The sequence below is a fragment of the Babylonia areolata genome, chromosome 11, assembly GCF_041734735.1.
Source record: "Babylonia areolata isolate BAREFJ2019XMU chromosome 11, ASM4173473v1, whole genome shotgun sequence".
NCBI classification, from domain to species: Eukaryota; Metazoa; Mollusca; class Gastropoda; order Neogastropoda; family Buccinidae; genus Babylonia; species Babylonia areolata.
The window spans coordinates 29,138,466-29,154,578 of record NC_134886.1 but is presented as its reverse complement, the minus strand read 5'-3'; positions in this window follow the sequence as shown (position 1 = coordinate 29,154,578).

Genomic DNA, 16,113 nt, shown 5'->3' with positions numbered 1-16,113 from the left:
AAAGGATGAGATATGGAACTGACGTGAACAGAATAGTCCCTAGTCTTACAAGGCATCCAGAAGTGACATCACATTTAAAAAGTAATCCGAACAAGCCTTCAAGTCTTGTGATGCACATTTTATCCAGTAAAAAAGAAGTTAAAATGTATTCTTTATTCAATGTTATAAAGCTTCGTAGAAAAAAAAAAGCATTTTCGGGTCGAGAGTATGCAGATTTACTGACAGCACTAAAGCGCGCCTACCACTGCAGTTCAAAAATCGATATTTCTGTTTTTAGCGTGATAAATCGATGACGGTATCCGAGGTGATAACACCGTTTGAATCGTGTCATTTTGGTGCATTTCGATTATTCAAGAAATTCTTTATTAAAGTCCGCGGCAACACGTATCCGTTTTCTCCAGATCTGCGGAGATCCGTATTCGACAGGCTTACAGAAACTACAACCTGGTCCATTCCATTCCTCTTTTATGTTCATTCAAGTTAATTCAGTGTCCACTTCAGAATATTCATATGCAGTAAGCACGTCGATTGTGTAGTTAGTGTCACTGTATGTGTTTTTTCCAGAATTTGTATTTCTGTTCTTTTAATTGCGAACGAGAAAAACGAGGTTCTGTCGTCTTCAGATCCTCAACGAAATAAACCGTTGATTTTTGGAAGAGACTGGAAGAAAGGCTATGCATATATTTCAAACTGAAATGTTTTAGAGGAATTGATTTTGTTCTGTGTAAACGAAGTAATATATACAGAGTATTTGATTTATTGATATTAATGGCAAAATATTATGTATAAACTTGCAAGTGAAATAATAGGATACCAATGGTCCAGGTTTTCACAACTTTCTTTCAGAAGTGATATCATTTAGAAAATAATATAAAAAACTGACAATGTAGTCAAGTATTCCACCAAACTTGCATATTTTGAAAGAAAAAAAATCGGTAAAAAATCACATTATATTTTTATGATTCAGGAAGCCACTATACTTACCAGTGTGTGTAGCTTCCTTGAGGGAGTGTAAGTGTATTACATCAGAGCGTGTGTTTGTGCGTACTTGTGTAACAATAGGGAGGGAAAAAAGCATCACTGTCACCTCTCTGTTTTTTTTGTTTTGTTTGTTTGTATTTTTTTGTTTCACATTCAGCACAGTTTTTGACTCACTTGTGTAACCAAAGTGAGTCTATGTTTTAACCTGGTGTTCGGTGTGTGTGTGTGTGTGTGTGTGTGTGTGTGTCCGTGTGTCTGTGTGTCCGTGGTAAACTTTAACACTGACATTTTCTCTGCAAATACTTTGTCAGTTGACACTAAATTTGGCATAAAAATAGGAAAAATTCAGTTCTTTCCAGTCATCTTGTTTAAAACAATATTGCACCTCTGGGATGGGCACAAAAAAAATAAAATAAAAAAGAAGCCTAATTATATGCAAACTGCATTTACTGTTATATTTATATTTTTTGTATTCTCTAAACTTGGCACTTTGACCTCTTATTCTGACACAACAACAAGAGGAGTCATTATTATCATTTTTTGTTCAAACAGGAACTTCTTTTGCTAAGCATGGAATTTTTATTTATTTTGCAAACGTTTTGGTGCGGATAGTAAAAAGGGAAATTACTCTGTAATTAATGCTAGGGGACTTAATTCATCACAAGTGAGTCTTGAAGGCCTTGCCTCTCTTGTTGTAAAATGTTTTGAGCAGTAGGTTGTCACTTCAAAAGACTGGAAACAGACCCTTGTATGTTTGTTCTCTTTTTCATTATTATTATAATTATTATTATCATCGTCATCATCATCATCATTTTTGACTCACTTGTGTAAACAAAGTGAGTCTATGTTTTAACCCGGTGTTCGGTTGTGTGTGTGTGTGTGTGTGTGTGTGTGTGTGTGTGTGTGTGTGTGTTTGTCTGTGTGTCCGTAGTAAACTTTAACATTGACATTTTCTCTGCAAATACTTTGTCAGGTGACACCAAATTAGGCATAAAAATAGGAAAAATTCAGTTCTTTCCAGTCATCTTGTTTAAAACAATATTGCACCTCTGGAATGGGGAAAAAAAGCCTAGTTATATGCAAACTGCATTTACTGTTATATTTATATTTTTTGTATTCTCTAAACTTGACACTTTGATCTGATATTCGACCCAACAACAAGAGCAGTCATTATTATCATTTTTTGTTCAAACAGGAACTTCTTTTGCTAAGCATGGAAGTTTTATTTATTTTGCAAACGTTTTGGTGCAGATAGTAAAAAAGGGAAATTACTCTGTAATTAATGCTAGGGGACTTAATTTGCTTTAAACTGATCTTTCTCATCTTAAACATTACATTTTGAAATTATACTCAATATATAAAAAGCTTGGATTTTTAAATTTTTTTTAAAGTGTATCACAAGTGAGTCTTGAAGGCCTTGCCTCTCTTGTTATTATTATTATTGTTGTTGTTGTTGTTTTTCTTCTTCTTATCATTATTGTAAATATTTTATTCATTATTTTTTTCGTAGAACTTTTTTATGTGGAGCCTTTTTCATTATCAGTAGTAGTTGTAGTAGCAGCAGTAGTAGTAGTGTTGGTGATGGATGTGGTAGTGTTTGTGATGGCGGTGGTGGTGGCAGCAGTGGTGTGATTATGGTTAATATTATTATACTATGCTGTTACCGTCGTGTACATTAACATATATGAATCTGTAATTGTTGAACATATGTGAACTGGTTTGGCACTTCAGCCACCCTATGCTGCAATCTTGTGAATTCATGCGAACAAATTTTGGTGTGCCAATAGGCATAACTTTATACAAGAATTCATCACCTATGTTATAACCAGGTGTTCGGTTGTCTTTGCGTCTCTATGCATGTGTGTGTGTGTGTGTGTGTGTGTGTGTGTGTGTGTGTGTGTGTGTGTGTGTGTGTGTGTGTGTGTGTGTGTGTGTGTGTGTGTGTGTGTTAAACTTTAACAAATTCATTTTCTCTGAAATATTTTGTCTGCCAATACCAAATTTAGATTAAAAATTAGAAACCGATTATGGAGAAAAATATTTTTAGGAACATATCTGTTTCGTAACTGATCATAATTGGGAAATTCCATTATGAAATGACTCTCATCTCCAATCACAGACATGTTACAAACATTACAAAGCCGTAACTCTCGTGGTATGCCTTTGTGTTTCCCTGTTTCTATTTCCGGCTCATCACTACTTCGAAATCTGAAGAGGCTGATAACGTAATTATCAGGCATTTGACATATACTTTCTTCTACCAAATCCACTTTTGAAATTTCAATAAAACAAACATTTACTACTCGCCTCTAGAGCATGTCTCCACAGATTTTGAAAAAAACTATCTCTCAAAGCAGTGTTGACATTCTTGCAGAAAGATTCCCTCTCAAAGAAGAATTGAGCATCCCAAACACAGTCATACCCTGTTTCTGTTAAAATTTGTCTGATATCAAACGCTTTCTCAAAATCCAAGCAAATCAGAAGTCCAGGTAATTGTCGTGTTTCTAGATAATCAATTAAATCGTATATGAGTCTTATATTGTCTCCTAGGTATCTGTTTGCAACAAAACCTATCTGGTCTTCGTCAACTAATTTTGTAAGAACCATCTTTATTCTATTTGCAATGCACGTCGATCCAATTTTATATAAAACATTTAGAAGTGAGATGGGTCTCCAGTTCTTTATATATTCTCTAGATTTGTCTGATTTCGGGATACACGTTATGATTCCTTCTTTCTGAGTGGCCGAAAGTTCTCCATCTTTCATTGATTGGTTCAGAGCACGCACTACAAAAGGACCCAGTTTATTCCATTTTTTTTTATAATAAAATTCCGCTGCAAATCCATCTCTGCGAGGACTCTTTCCATTTTTCATATTTTTTAACGCTAAACTAGCTTCTTCTAAGCTTATTTCTCCTTCCAATAAATTACTTTCATCATCTGATAGTGTAGGCAGCTCACTAACTAAATCCCTTATATTGCATGCATCAAAAGTTTTCTGTGTGTATAGATTTCTATAATAAGAATTAACTTCTTGATTTATCTTTATTGGTTCTTTTGTTAGTGTTCCATTATGATCTGTCAGTTTGGCCATGCTCTTATTCACATAATGTCTTTTTTCTAAATTACAAAAATAATTGGTTACCTTTTCTCCTTCTGCTATCCATTTTGCTCTTGATCTCAATATAATGCCTTGTATCTTTTTCTCTCTCAAAGACTCTAATTCCTGATGTTTTTCTTTTAACAATTTCATATCTTCTTCTGTTCTGTTTTCTTTTTTTTCTTTTTTTTCCAAAAGATCAATTCCTTTTAATATTTCTTCTTCTTTTTCTTTTGCATTTTTTTTCTTCATTGTGGCATAAGCTATAGTTTTAGATCTTATTTTCATGAGCATGAAGCTATGAATACCTTATCTGAGACTATTAATTCAATGTTCATAGACGAAATTCTGTGAAGGGTCTCCGTATCGTACTGTTCTGTAGAATATTCGCATATAATTTCATCTATTAGTTTATTAATTTCATCTATAAACTGCTTATCTCTGAGTAAACTACAGTTAAATTTCCAAAATGTATTACGTTTTATATTTTCACCAAATCTTAGTTTCAAAATAATCATTGAGTGGTCTGTTCTATACCCTGGTATAATATATCTGTGTCTTCAAAATTATACAAAATATCTTCTGATATAAGAAAAAAATCAAGTCTGCTTTGTTTTATAGGTGAGCTTCTTCTCCATGTAAAACGCTTAAGCTGTGGGTTATTTTCTCTCCAAACATCTGTTAAGTTAAGTTCTGTAATCATGTTTTCTACACTATTCTTTGCTTTTGGGTTATTGATGTTACTATAATTGTCGTAATCTAGATAAGGATCAAGAACCAAATTCCAGTCACCCACTAACATTGTGGCATGATTGTCATATGTCAATATTTTTTCCTTTAAAATTTCATAAAAGTTTGGATCATCTTTATTTTGACCGTAGACGTTTACCAACAAAATATCTTTTTCCATAGTTTTTAGGGATATCATTATAAAGTTTCCATTTGTGTCTCTTTCTATTTTGTTGATTTCAAATTCAAAATTGTTATTCAACAGTACTGCCACTCCCCTTGCATTTGATTTATAGGATGCAAAAAAGCATTCATATCCCCATTCTGATTTGATATATGTTTCTGTTTTTTTTAGTAAAATGTGTATCTTGTAAGCAGTAGATATTGTATGATTTATTTCTAAGGAAATGAAACACATCTCTTCTTTTCTTCAGATCTCCTAGTTCCTGACAATTCAGGGACGATATCGTTATGTTTGTCATATTTAGCTAATTATAGTTGTATGATAATAATCAGCTTAATTACACAGTAAGGAAATTTTCATATACAATGCTAATATTTTCTTTAACTGACTTATAATTTACAAGACTCAATGGTGATGCCTTCATTGTTTTCACAGCCACTATACTAAAGCGATATTGGTATAACATCGGGTAACAAAAGCAGAATACTATGTAGGTCCACAAGTGCACATATTTGTGGCCTGGGAAAATGGACATCAGATAAGGTACAATAAATATCACTAAACAATAAAAATGTATACACATGTAAAGAAAATGACACATGATATACACTGAAAAAAACGAGAACGAGAACGAGTCTGTCTGCTTGTCGTTCTTTTTTGTTCTTTTTTTCCCCCTTTTTTCCATTTTTGTTCCATTCCTTCTCCCTTCACAGGTCCGAGACCAGAGCCTATGAATAGAGGATGAGTTCCTGGTACTGTGTGTGTGTGCGTGTGTGTGCGCGCGCGAGTGCACGTATGCACGTGTACGCGGGCGCACCTGTGCTCATGGACATTAGGAAAAAAAAGAAAACAGAAAAAAAGCTTTCTCGGTTACAGCGGCTAAGTACAAACCTAACATCTGTTCATTCTGAAAAAAAAAAAAAAAAAAAAAAAAAAGCCAAACATATATATATATATATATATATATATATATATATATATATATATATATATATATATATATATATATATAGATGTAGCCGGGTTGGCTACGATCTTCGTTGGGCCAGCTTAGCAGACGACGTTTGTGACTCGCCGAAGGTTACTGAGGAAGTTGTAAATCGGTCACAAGTTATCTCCCTTTACAGGGAACCGTCTGATGATTTTCATCAATTTGTTAAATTATAAACACTTCCTTATAGATGAGATTATAGTTTTATGTTATGGGACTTCAGAACGATCATATTTCTCCAATGTAATGATATCATTTGGCCAGAAAGCCTATAACTTTTTTTAAACTAATATTTATGTGAATGAGTTTTGGCGCGATCTTCGAAATCCACTCAGTTGAAACATACAAAATACCTTCGTTTTCTGTAACTCGGTATAGTTGCCGTGGAATTTAGATTGTGCATTAAAACGTAAATGATTAAGCTTCTTCTCGTGTACTGCTTTCCGTGTACACCTAAGTTATAGGCATGCGATGGTACGAAATGTCTCACGGCATTTCGGCGCCACAAAACTATCTCTTCTTCAAGCCATTGGAATTCGTCAGTGCCGATTTGAGCAAAATATGTTTTTACAATACCTAGACATTTTTATAGCGTGTCTTGCAGATGTTTGCATTTCTGTATCAATCTGATTAGTATCGTGCATGTATAATTGTGTTGTAGTTGGTCTAAACGAAGTATTTCATTGTCGATCACAAGTGCCAAAAGCACCGCCAAGCGGTGCCGACACGGGGGCTGTCCGTTGAGTTTTCTCTTGAATTTTTATGTAAAATATTTTTTACTCTAGAAGCAGATTTTATAGATGATTTTTATATAGTTGGAATTCAGGATATTCAGTTACTTAATTGTTACAATTATATTACATATCGCGACGTATTAATTGTTGTAATGTACAAAAATGATACATGAACTCGTTAAAAGCTCGTTCATTCAGTGACTCTTTTTATTTACAGTTTTTAACTACATTATTTTTGTAGAAAATGGTTTAGCTTAAGAAAATGCTCGTCTCTTGTAGTTTTGTGTGATATATAATATGTCTATGTTAGTTCCCCGAGCCGAAAGTCAGAAGCCGCTAAATTTGGTCAAACAAACACAAGCTTGGCCCCTCAAGGCTCGCGGAGGGCCGGTTTCGTGAGTCGCTTCGCGGCGCTGGCTTTGCGGTTCGGCGGAACAGAATATAAGGAGTGAGCGAGTGCCAGACATATAGAGAACTCTCCTGGCCTGGAAGAATGAAAGAATAAAAGAAGAAAACCAGCGCACTGCCTTCCCGAGTCTACCTTGCCTGGCTGCGGCTCTCTTCTGCAAACACCTTCTACCTGTCTTCACCTTCTCTAACACCACCTTACCACCCCGTATATATATATATATATATATATATATATATATATATATATATATATATATATATATATATATATATATACATTCACATACACACACATCTGTACATATATATATATATATATATATATATACATGTACACACACACACACACACACACATCGTGTGGTAGTTCAAATTCATGACATGCGTGCGTTTGGTTCTTTCTTATAACGAATGGCAGCACTTGTATATGTGTGAGTGTGTGAGCATGCGCACACCCGCGCGCGCGCATGTATATTATGGCATGTGCAAATGTCTGTATGAGTGCAGATGAAATTTAGTTAACATTGCAAAAGGCTGTGCCAGCGTCCTCAGCATACAATTGTCTCGTCAGCATAGCAAACCTTACCCAAACAAACAATAAAGCAATTAATCAATCAAGAAAAACCAAAATCAATTACTGAACCAACCATGCACTTACGTATACATATAGCATAACAAAACAGTATGCTCAGTTCGAATCACCCACGAACTCCACAAATCTTAGGAAGTAGTAATAATAATAATAATTATATAAAATATAATATTTATTAAAAAAAGAAAAAAAAAAAAAAAAAGAAAGTTACATGCCAGTCTAAGGAAAAAGTGGAAAGCGTACATAACTTAACATGTAATGTCCATGGCAAAATTTTGCGCTCTGAAGAAATATTTCGAAGTGACCCCCTTCAGTAAAATAATAATAATAATACTAATAGTAATAATAATAACAAAATAATAATAAAATAAACTGCATACATAGCATCAAACGTCCATGACAAAAATTTTGCACTCTAAAGATTTGCTTGGATTTTGAGAAAGCGTTTGATTCACTTGACTGGAACTTTTTATTTAAAGCTTTGAGCGCATATGGATTTGGAGACAATATATGTAGATGGATACAAACATTTTATAACAGAATAAAGTCAACTGTTATAGTAAACGGTCAAACGACAGAATGGTTCTTTGTAGAAAGAGGTTGTAGACAGGGTGACCCACTCTCTCCTTATTTGTTTATATTATGTGTAGAAATTTTAGCTATTATGATTAGAGAGGATAATGATATAAAAGGTATAAAGATAAATGATAAGACCATAAAATATCACAATTTGCTGACGATGCACAGCTGATGAATACTGGGGACCGTGTATCGTTTGAAAGATCTATTCGACATGTAGAACAATTTGGCACGTTTCCAGGACTTTTCATGAACACACAAAAAACACAAGCTATATGGTTAGGAAACAAAAACCAATCAAAAACAAAATATATGCAACACCTAAACATTAAATGGAATCCAGAAAGATTTAAAATGTTAGGAATATGGTTTACAAACGACTTGAAAGATTGTGAAAAAATAAATTATGCAGAGAAACTCTCCGAACTGAAGTCCTTATTCAACATATGGATAAAAAGAAATATCACACCTATGGGACGTGTTGCGGTGTTAAAATCTCTTATCTTATCTAAACGTATTCACCTGTGGATCTTGCTCCCAAATCCTCCTGATGATTTTATTAATAGTTGCCAGAGGATGTGTTTTCAGTTCATATGGAATGGAAAAAGAGACAAAGTGAATAGAAAAACAGCAACAAAAAGTGTTAAAGAAGGTGGTTTAAACATACCAGACATAAGAAAATATAGTCAAGCATTAAAACTCACCTGGATAAGAAGATTTAAAATTACAAAGCATAAATGGAAAAACATTTCAATTGAAATGTTCCCATTTTTCACCGAATTAGAAAGATATGGACCCATGTATGCATTGCGTAAATGTAATAATAATTCATTTTGGAAACACACTTTCATGGCTTACAGAGAATTTTGTTGTCAGGTTACACCTAAATCAGATATTGACCTTCTGTCAGAACCAGTCTTCTATAACGAAAAATTTAAGATTGGAAATAGTACTATAAATCATAGAGACTGGGTTGATAAAGGTGTATACTGTATTTCGCATTTTCTGAATGACAATGGACACTTTCTTACACAAAACGAATTTTGTGGAAAATATGAACTGAATGTACATTTTCTGGCATACAATGGTTGCTTAAGAGCAATAAAAAAAAAAATACATGGAACAGGTAGGTCTTAATGTTCCAACAACCGTTTCCCTGATACACCATGGGCATTAAAAATAATATACTCGACACCTAAAGGATCACAGCGATACTATGATGTTCTAGCATATGATGATACAACCCCGAAATCCTGTCACAAGTGGTATGAGAAACTGGGAACAAATATTAGTTGGGTAAAAGCTTATAACAAACTTCATAAAATTAAGGACATAAAACTAAAGTGGCTACAATTTCGTATATTACATAGAATCATTGGAACAAATGTTGTTTTAAAGGAAATGGGAATTGTAAACAGTATTGATTGTGATTTTTGTTTAGAAGTTAAAGATAGTGTTGAACATATATTCTGGCGATGCCATTATTCGAAACGCTTTTGGACAAGTCTAGAAGAACTATTAAAAATAAACTGTACAGTGTGTGAAAATTTGAAGTTCAATGAATGTATAATACTGTTTGGTTTCCATGCTGATATGAAGACAGACTCAGTGCTTGATTTATTAATCCTTCTGGGGAAGATGTATATATATAAATGTAAGTTAGATAAATGCCTTCCATATATTCACGCTTTTGAACATTACATTGTTTCAAGATACAAAATCGAAGAACATAACGCTAAGATCGCATGTGAAACACACAGCTTCAAAATAAAATGGTTGCCATACTTACCTTTAATTAGAAACAACATATAAAAACAATATTTCAAACCATGTATGGAAATATTACAAAACTAAGTTAAATGTTGAAAAAATGGTGCAAGTTGATATGTAGGGATATGGATATCTATTACTTTTTTTTTTTTTTTTTTGAAGACTTATTCAAACATTCTCAGTTGTTTTTACTTAGAATGTTATATGTGTATATCAATTATATGTGTGTTTTTTGTTTTTCTGTTGGTTTTTTTTTTGTTTGTTTTGTTTAATGTTCTTTGTTTTTGTTTATTTTCCTATTGTTACTATGTTTTTGTCAGATTTGTCTTTTCTCTTTTCCCAATATATGTATTTATTCATTTATATCTTCATGTGTTATAAAAATGGGAAAATAAAAGAAAGCTAAAAAAAAAAATTGTCTGATATAACTCATCCATTTTGAAGAAGAAATACCATTTCGATATGAATAAAGTAATATCAAATATATTTTCCCAGAATATGTTTATGTGTTTGATATCACTAAGCTGGTCCAAAATCGAACTAATATCATTTTCACTAACACACTAATTGGATAAACACACACACAAACACACACACACACACACACACATGTATGGACAGCATGCAGAGATATGTTGAAGAATGTTACAACAAAACTGAAAATATCAAAACGTGCTTTAAACAACTTCAAGAAAAAAATATATACCAACGAGTAATATATAAACGTAATAATGAACTGGTCAAAAACGGTCTTACATGGTAAGAAAAACATACAATTCTTACTTGTAAGAATAGTAAAAATCCAGATAATTAGCAGTGATTTGAAATTCAAAACAGACATCACACACAAGATTCAAGATTGAAGATTTTATTTCCTTTCAACCATTTTTGGCCATGGAGGATTACAAAGAAAGGAACAGAACAAACATAAAAAAACACAACGTCAACGAATTCTCAAAATGCAAACGAATTTTCAAAGCATACCAGAGCATTTTATAATTATGCATATGAATATTTCGAAGAAAGTAACACTAAAACCATCTCTTGAAATTAATTGGCATACTAATCGAAAATAGTTCTTACTATGAAGCTTGTCTAAGCATTTCAATTGCAATTTCGTACTCTTTCTAACGAACACTTGCCATCTTTGTAAATTTGAAATTGAAAGCAAACATTTGTTTCGAATTTGAATATATCAGACAACAATTGTGGCAAGACCTTGAACGAAGAAAGCATTAGGGAATCTCTCTCTCTCTCTCTCTCTCTCTCTCTCTCACACACACACACACACACAAAGTGGAAAGACGTTAAACTAAAGACTACTACTACTACAAATACATACACGCATACATGCACACACTATCCTATTTTATAATAGCGAAAATCCTTTGGATAAATCAGTACAAAGATACGGTAAATTTCCTAAAGAATCATCACTTAGAAACTGTCATGACCATGCTGAATACATAATATCAAAAGCAAGTACATGATCTGACAAAAGGAATTATGAGTAAACAGCGTTAGGGGCAATCAACAATGATTTCAAAACATTGCAACATCTCACAACCAATATGAAAAAAAAAATCCCATTTGGACAAAACGACTTTCCATTGCTTCTGATTACTTGAAAAAAAAAAAAAGCTGCAAGCAAAATGACTTACCTTTTGATATGTTTTGAGTGTGTTGTTACGCATCGACCATCGAAATAAAAAAAAGAAAGAAATACTGGATCAATCCCTCTGGATGGCTTTCTTCTTCTTCGTTCGTGGGCTGCAACTCCCACGTTCACTCGAATGTACACGAGTAGGCTTTTACGTGTATGACCGTTTTCACCCGCCATGTAGGCAGCTATACTCTGATTTCGGGGGTGTGCATGCTTGGTATGTTCTTGTTTCCACAACCCACCGAATGCTGACATGGATCACTGTGTCTTTAACGTGCGTATTTGATCTCCTGCTTTGCGTATACACACGAAGGGGGTTCAGACACAAGCAGGTCTGCACATGTTGACCTGGGAGATCGGAAAAATCTCCACCCTTTACCAACCAGGCGCCGATGCCGAGATTCGATGTGTGTATGGTTAAAAGTCCAACGCTTTAACCACTCGGCTATTGTGCCCGTTCAATGGTTATCGAATTCTTGCAGGTGCTACACATGCAATAAGAAGCTCAACGACTGAAAAATTCCTTCATATAAGAAATGAAAAAAAGAAAAAAGAACCCCCCCCTCTCTCTCTCCATATATATATATATATATATATATGTGTGTGTGTGTGTGTGTGTGTGTGTGTGTGTGTGTATGTATAATATGCATATATCCATAGAGAGAGAGTGAAAGCGAGCGAGAGAGAGCGAGAGTGAGGTGGGGGTCAAACGCACACTAGTGGTAAACAATAACTCAAAGACTATCTGAAAATGCATTACCGGTTGTATGACAAGCAGGATTTATCGGAAACCATTAATTAATCACACAACTCAACATCATACCAAAGTGATTTCTTGCAAAATTTGCTCATCATTCACACCGGCCATCTGTAGTCCATTAATGCTTCCGTCATCGTCACTGGAAGCAGTTTTCTGAATGGACGGAATAATGAGTTCATCTGACAATGGCTGGTTACGTGTTTCCGCCAGCAGAAGAGGAGCTAACGCTGTCAGTGCCATGGCAACACCAATGATGACGTACAATACGTATGGCTTGTTCTGCAAGAGTTAATAATTCTCTCTCTCTCTCTCTCTCTGTATGTGTGTGTGTGTGTGAATGTGTGAGTGTGGAGTTGTGGCCTAGGCGTCCGTCTTAGAAGCAAGAGAAACTGAGCGCACAGGTTCGAATCTCAAACTCACCAGTACTTTCTTCCCCTCCATTTCTGTGGTGGTCTGGATGCTAGTCGTTCAGATGAAATGATAAACCGAGGTCCCGTGTATAGTATGCATGTAAAGCACGTAAAAGAACCCATGGCAACAAAAGGGTTGTCCTTGGCAAACTTCTGTAGATAAAGCTATTTTGATAGGTATACATTGTTGGCAGAATAAAAGGGTGTCACTGCAGGTAGTTCCAGGCCGAATTCTTATACCGAGAAAACTGTTGTTAAAATACAATGCAATACAATACAATACAATACATAACATACATATCTATCTATCTGTCTATCTATCGATCGATCGATCGCTCTATTGATCTATCTAGAACCTTTGGCTAAATAGGAACAATGGTATTTGAATGGAGTCACAAATAAAACTTTAAAGAATATGGGTGCAGAGACTGAAGACACTTGTTTTTTGTTGTTGTTTTCTTCCACCATACAATATATATTAACATATATTCCTTGTCACTCTACCACTAAGCAGCAACATATTCTTCTCTTGAAGAACCACAAAGAATAATAAGTTAAATACAGATTCGTTGACAGCAAACATGTGTGAAAAAATAGCAGTATTATGGAGAAGAGGCAAAACATTCTACATAACAATTACGGTGGACATTTTTTTGGTGCTAATTTTCTCTCTCTCTTTGCTTTTATTCTCACTCTTACTTACACAGGCAAATACCACACACACACACACACACACACACACACACACACACACACACAAAACACACATTACCACATAAACTTGACATGGGAATTCCTCAGGGTTCAGTTATAGCCTCTATACTTTTTAATATTCTTATTCAAGATCTCCCAAAGGTATTGTCAAATCGTGTAGTTATAGCACAGTATGCTGATGACATTTGTATGTGGATGGGTGTCACTCTAAAAAAGTCAACCCCACAAAGAGCACAGAATTACAAATGGCGTTTGTATCAATCTGATCTTGACAACCTTGTAACTATATGTTTGAAAATGGTCTAGCCTTGTCGACAGAAAGAACATGTATGATGTTGTTTAATTCAGGTGGTAACCCATCTAGCATGCCAGTTTTTAAATTACTTGGTGACGTCATTGATTATAAACAGGTGGTGAAGTTTTTAGGTGTTTATCTTAGTTCAAAACTGACATGGAACATTCATTTTGATTACATCTTAACAAAGGCAAGGAAAAGTATCAATCTAATGAAAATTCTAAGCCGCTTACCTTGGGGAATGGATACAAAAACATTGATCCATCTTTCCATGGCTCTTGTAAGATCTAAGTTAACGTATGCACAAGAAATACTTTTCAGTGCACCTAAATATCTGTTACAAAAGATTCAAAGTGTAGACTGTAAGGCTATCAAAATTGGCCTCGGGGTGCCCTTTCATGCATCCAACCAGGAAACATACAAAACGGCCGGAATTCTTCCTTTAAATGAGCATCGTGATTTAGCAACAGCAAAATTCGCTGTAAGATACACTTCTATGACAGAAAATTTCATTGCTGATGAACTGACAGTAAGATCTGACATTGATTTTCCAAAAAGAGCTGAACCTATGTCATCACAAGAAACAGTTGCAACTTAAGTTTCAAATCTGTTAAAAGAATCTGGTGTTAACATGAACGAGTTAGCTATAAAACCATCTTATACTCCTATTCCTTTTTGGGAAATGTTGAAAGCAGATTTTGATACCAGCTATTCTGAAACAAAAAAGGAAGAAAACATAAATATCACGACGAGTACTGCCAGAATACACATAGCAGAAAAATACCAGAATCATCTCCATATATTTACAGATGGATCCGTTCTTGATGACAAAAATGCTGGCGCGGCTTTTACTATTCCCGCTTTTAAAGTTGAAAAATCTTATTTTATTGGAAAGAATCTTTCCATTTTTATGGCTGAACTTGTTGCTATTATACAAGCATTGAGCTACTTGGTGAGCTATCAAACAGTTTTCTTGAAAATAGCATTCTTTGTTGATTCCAAATCAGTACTTTGTGCTCTAGAATCATTTAGCCTTGAAACAAGACCTGACTTAGTTATTGAGGCAAATCATTTGGTACATTGTTTGAGGATTAAAGGTACTGATGTCAGTTTCTGTTGGGTGCCTTCTCATGTGGGCATTTATGGCAATGCAACTGCTGATAAAGCAGCTATAAGTGGAGCACAAGATTCAGAAAAATCGACAAAAATACTTGTCCGACTTTCCGTGAAAGAAGCATATACTATGTTAGAAAAAACAGCATGGGGTCGATTTCATAAACGATGGAAGACAGTGTCTTCAAAACAGAAAGGGACATTATTCCCCGAACGTATTATTAAAGAAAAAATACCGAATTCTTCAGCTTGCTATACAAGATTAATAACATCTACTTTCTTCCGCATAAAACTTAACGCGCTGAAGACAAAATATAGTAAAAGTGTTATATGCATTTGTGGTAAGCAGTTCGGCTTGCATCATAGTTTGTTTCAATGTCAGCAGTTACGTATCTTCTTGCCCAAGTATTTCACAGAGAGTAACTATTCTGCAGATGATTTTGGGGAAGTTATTTCTAACGAGGTTCATTTAGTAGAACTTTCAAAGGCATTAGTTCATAGCCCTATTTCTACATTCCTTTAATGTACTTCATAATCATGTTACTGGTTTTAGTCATCATCATCATTTTTGAATTGTTACTGTTAAAGCTAATTTCATGTTAGTTATGCATTTCTTAGTAGTTTTCTACCTTTTCTGTTTTATTCTTACTTCTCTTTCCCCTCTCCCTACCCCTCCCAACCCAACCCCCCCCCCCCCTTTTTTTTTTTTTTTTTAAATCGTCTAATATCACTAATAGTGAAAAGACGCTAAACTAAAGAACGAACGAACACACACACACACACACACACACACACACACACACACACACACAGAGGCAAGAAAGTGGGTTACACACAGTTACTTGACTGCTGGTACAGGAACATTATATACTTCAAGTCAATTCATCAGAGAAGAAAAAGTATAATAGAAAATTAGCACATGGTGTTTCAAAAATCCACCTGTCTGTACATGTGACTGACAGTGTTGTAAACAAAAAGGCAGTAATATAGGTAAAAATATGTAAAACTCGTTTCCTTCACTTTTCTCACATATGCAGATGTATAATACTATATCTTAATCATTTACTTATCCCGTGTATGGAAACCAC